This window comes from Eptesicus fuscus, chromosome 12, assembly GCF_027574615.1.
Source record: "Eptesicus fuscus isolate TK198812 chromosome 12, DD_ASM_mEF_20220401, whole genome shotgun sequence".
NCBI classification, from domain to species: Eukaryota; Metazoa; Chordata; class Mammalia; order Chiroptera; family Vespertilionidae; genus Eptesicus; species Eptesicus fuscus.
In genome coordinates, this window is record NC_072484.1 from 76,459,920 (window position 1) to 76,465,072 (window position 5,153).

At 36.1% G+C, this 5,153-nt stretch overlaps 1 non-coding gene across 1 annotated transcript; it reads right to left on the reverse strand.

The window, feature by feature from the left end:
- Positions 1-4,605: 4,605 nt before the first annotated feature.
- LOC114230069 (small nucleolar RNA SNORA62/SNORA6 family) lies at positions 4,606-4,755 on the reverse strand. Its single transcript, XR_003615921.2, has one exon. It is a non-coding gene; the product is annotated as a small nucleolar RNA SNORA62/SNORA6 family (small nucleolar RNA).
- Positions 4,756-5,153: the final 398 nt, after the last annotated feature.

Genomic DNA, 5,153 nt, shown 5'->3' on the forward strand with positions numbered 1-5,153 from the left:
CATATAAGGCCAGTTTTCTGATTTCCATTTGAGCATACTTCAGTGCAGCCTAACATATATAAACCATTTATGTTCCAGCTCACGGAATGGTTTATTCCTTTGCTTCCCTGGAATATCTAATATTAGAAACTCATTTACTTTATGGGAGTTCTTTAATACTTGGATAAGAAAAGTAAAACATGTCTTGCCCTAGGGCCTAGGCCAATAAATAAGTGACAATCTGCAAATTTAATATAAAAATGATTAATTTTCATAGATAGTGGTATAGTCTGGTAAAATCTTGTAAATTTGCCTTTTAAATAGGTGAAAAAGACTAAAAGCTTAATAAAAGTTTTTATTTATAGAACATTTTCTGAGTGTAGATAGAGAGAGAGAGTGATGCTGTTTTAAAGCTGGGAGGGATTTTTGACTCAGGTTTTTGTCTTTTTAACAAAGCAAAGACATGCTCATCTAGGTAAAGGAGTCATTCTTAATGAACCCATTCATTTTATGTATGCAGCTAAAGTGGTAATTTTATTGGCCTTCAGTATTAAAAGAGACAAATATTTTTCCATTTTAACATTATTGATTTAACTTGTTTTTAAATGGTCAGAAAGAGCTAACTTTAGTCCTGCAAGAATGAATGACAATAATTCCAAATGAGTGGATGGTGAAAGCACGAGGTTTCATACATTTCCAAAATGTGTAGTAGCATTTCAGTTCATCCAGTCCACTGACACCTAACCTTCATAGCATATTTATTCATTTATTGATTGATTAATTTCTTCAAACACTCCTTTAACTTAAAAAAGAAAGCACATTTGTTAGACTCCTACATAGATCATTCCACCAAAGAGGAAATGACATTTATATACTAGAGAAAGGAAAAAAATAATATTATGAAAGATGTATCATGTATAATATTTCTAGACAGAGAGAAGTGATAAAGATTTTATTGTCGAGTTTATTTACTTGTTTATTTACTTACTATATTCTTGTTTTATTAACTTTGAGGGCTAAAAAAGAATTATGGAAGCATGGTGGCAGCCCTTTTAATTTACCAAGTGCACTTTGTCCATTAGAAAAATACCTTCTTGTTTATAGCATGCATATAATCAGATTCACTTTCCTCACCACAGAAAAGCAGATTCCTCAATACTCAGCACATGTCTTGTCTTGTACTTACCAAGTAAAGTAAGTGGGGGTGGTTTAATAAGAAATATATGCTTGATCTTTGTCCCCGGCTCCTGGTAAGGAGGTCCTGAATCTCTTAGAATTCCTGAGTAACAAGAGCATTTTTTTTTGAGGCAATTCTTGGTGGTCCCCTAGATAGCTTCAGGATGGAGGCTGGTTGCAAGAGTGACCAAATCTTAATTAGAACCCTAGAACATTCAGCCCCATTGTCCCATCCCTGGAGAGGGGAGATGTGCTGGGAAGGTGGCACACCCAGAGAGTGCATGAAAGCCACACCTGGCCCTATGCATCTCTTCCATTTGGCTGTAAACTAGCAACAGAAACTAAAGTGCTTTTCTGAGTTCTGTGAGCCTTTCTAGCAAACCTGAGGAGGGGGTCCATAGGACCCCCCAATTTACCTATAGCAGATCAGTCAGAAGTGGGGTGGTCTGGGACTTGTAATTGGCATCTGAAGTGGAAGCATATCATGGGACAGAGCCCTTAAACTTGTGGGATCTGACCCGAATTTCCAGTAGATCATGTCAGTATTAAATTGAATTCTTGTTATTACATTTTGTTGTCACAGAGTTGGAGAAGTGGCATTGGAGAAGACACCCAGAGTTAATGACTCCTGAGGAAGTATAAGACAAATGTGTGAGGTTAGGGGATTAAACTCCATGTTTTCTGATGCCAGAGGCATTGCATTCCAACATGTGTGGTGTCTCTGGCAAGTGCTCAGCCCTGGCGTGTTGGCGACGAATCCTAGGTAGCCTCACAGGGTCATGGACAATTCAGAAGTAAGGCAATCAAAGACCAAAAAACGAGCGCTTTGCCTGGGAATGTGGGTGACTTGTGCAGTGAATAAAATGTAAGGCCTAGTGGACATTTCTCTATGGGTTTGGCTTTCTGAGACATGAGAAATGGCAATTAGACGAGTTTCTGAAACAAATGAATATGGATACATAAAGCCTTTATTGAGGTGACAATCACAATAGGATCCAACACAAAACAAAGGAGGTGAGAGAGATACCATTCATAGTTATGTTGAAGGCAGGTGCTTTAATAATTAGTTTCACCACTGATCAAATATATTTGTGTAGCTTGGAAAGAAATAGCATTTAGTTAAATTCTGATGAAGATGAAGCTTTGCTTCATTTGACCAAGGATGTTTAAGAGTTGAACAATAATGTGTAATATAGAAAGTCTTTAACGGCAACCTTTTCCATTCTAACGAGTGCATAATATTGGTTTTGCAATCATTTAGTAATTATATAAGGAGGACATATTTATTACGAATTATTGATTTTATAATTACTGCTGCTGGTATTCACATTATTACACAATGAAAATCTTTTAATATACAATGCTCTTCACCCTCAGCTGGCGAACAGATAGTGTGATGCAATTTAGAGAGTAGCCAAGAATAGATTTTTATCAGTATTTTTTTTCCCCAACCAACTAAATGGTTTACTTTCTGAAAAATATTGCTAATAGCGCTTAAGCGGAGAGGAATGTCCAATTTCAAGGTCATTCCTGGCAGTTGATTACAGTCACCCAATGAGCACAAGGTTCCTATTTAACTGTTAAGTTATTTTTGCCACACTCATTGCTGGGAATTAAAAGTTATGGCTGTAAATTTGCTGCCAGCTAAATAGACATCAAAGGCCACAATCATACACTGGATCATGACACATAAAGATATATCTCTTATGAAATTGATTTTTCCCCATGTGCAAGGCAGCTTTGCATTACTCTCCTCGTGGAGGTTAGCACAGGAAATGTCTAGGCAGACCAAGTGTAATTGTCAGCATAGTTTATATTCTAGGCAGAGAACTCCTTTTATTATTTTTTTCCCTCTGTGAAGATGTGCAAAAAAGGTTGTCTAAGCATATATTTTGATTTCACTTGCCAACAGATTGTGAATAGTTGATTTAAGGTCACTGTCACCCCCAAATGGGAAAAGATTAGGTTTCTGAAGACCAGAAATATTAAAAAGTCTGCCCAAACAATATTTTCTGCTCACCAGAATTTAAAATCGCTGATTTTCACACCAGAAACATCCCACAGAGTTTTGTAAGGGCTGTAAGTCTATTATGCTGTTTTAATCCATCAGATTCTCACTATCCTGGGAATATGAGCATCAAATAGAATTATACGGGCTTGATTAGTGGTTTTCTTTCTTCTGGATATTGTGTTGCTATTATAGAAGGATCCGTATTTTTTTTTTACAAAAAAATATAAGTGTGTCTAAATAAAATGCCTAAACAATCAAATCATATTTTAAACACATGTGTGTGGAGGGCTTCCACATGGGATAACTTTATATTGCTGGGCTCTGTGCATGTCACTATTGTGATTGGAAACACATCATTAGAGCATCATCGGAGACAGGAAGGAGACTGGGTGACCCCAAATCTCCTTCTTTCATCTGCAAAGTAAGACTAGTTATTATATTTGATATGGAAGTTAAATTCCAAACTCACCAGCCTGACTTTTAAAACCTTCTAAAATCTCATTCTATCTTTAGTTTCTAATTTCTCTTACCATACTCCTCCTCCTCACACTATAGTCAGGCTTACCTTTTACTTCCAGCTGTTTATGTCCAGCCCATTTCAGCAGTTTCAATCATCCCTTTAGATGGTTACTATTATTTATTATTCTTAGATATTTAAGTAATTCTGTGTGGTATGTATTACAACCCTCATTTTATAGACCAAAAAATAAACAAATACTAGTAGAGTCAGATAAATTAAGTAGTGTAGGCAAGGCCATAAAATGTGAAAAACAGCAAAGATTTGAATCCTGACCTTGAGGTCTATATTAGATTCTACACTGCCTTCCCTGATATTCCTGTAATGCAAACAAGGGCATTTTAAAATGTTGCCTGGCTGGCCTGGCTCAGGGATTGAGTGTCTGCCTATGAACCAGGAGGTCATGGTTTGATTCCCAGTCAGGGCACATGTCCTGGTTGTGGGCTCGATCCCCAGTGTGGGGCATGCAGGAGGCAGCCAATCAATGATTCTTTCTCATCATTGATGTTTCTATCTATCTCTCCCCCTCTCTTCCTTTTGAAATCAATAAAAATATATTTTAAAAAATAATAAAATATAAATTAATAGTTTAAGAAAGTTTTCAAAAAAGAAATATTATATCTGTCACTATTAATAGCATCTTTATCATCTTCCTCCTTTCAGTTGATTTTTCCACTCATTTAAATCCATACAAATGCTAAGAACCATTCAGAAACCAACACCAGCCTCACCTGCATATCAAGCCTTTTATGGCTACTTCAGGCCACATTAATTTCATTGTTATCATCACAAATTATTATTTTATATTTCTATTTCTGAAAGATTCTGAGTGGTTTTCTGAGTCACCTTATAATTAAACTCAGATTTATTTTTATTGGAGATGGACAAACTTATGCCAAAGGACTAGAATGATTTTTTTTTTTAATGTGGCAGAGAGTCCTATCAAACTCCATCATAGAGGCTCACTCTACTGATGTTAGTCAAAGTCCTGCCATTAATGTAGCACATTTCTGACACTCAGAAGTTCATTGACAAAGATCGGCCTCCACCCTGAGCTTTGATAGTGTGCAGAGGACTAGAATGACTTACTGAAGATTATTTATAATAAATGAGCCTTGGAACTTGATAATTTCTGGCTCTGTCCAAGTTTAACCTTCTTTAACTGGTATAAATCCACAGTTAAAATCCAAACCCTCTTATACCACATACAATTCACTCACACACACATATAACTTTTAAAGTAGGCCCAACCATCTAACATCTTAACTCAGAGTCATTCAATCTAGAGTTATGATTCTGAAAATAGCAAGGGAAGATGGGCTAGGTTTGCACAACACTCAATTTGATTGTGCAGTTATTTCATTTTGTCCTGTAAGTCTGTTTTCTCTCAATAGCATTTAATTACTTTAAGTAGAATCAGTGTCATGAAATTTTTTCTTTCTTTTTTAAACCATATAGACCTCAACACAT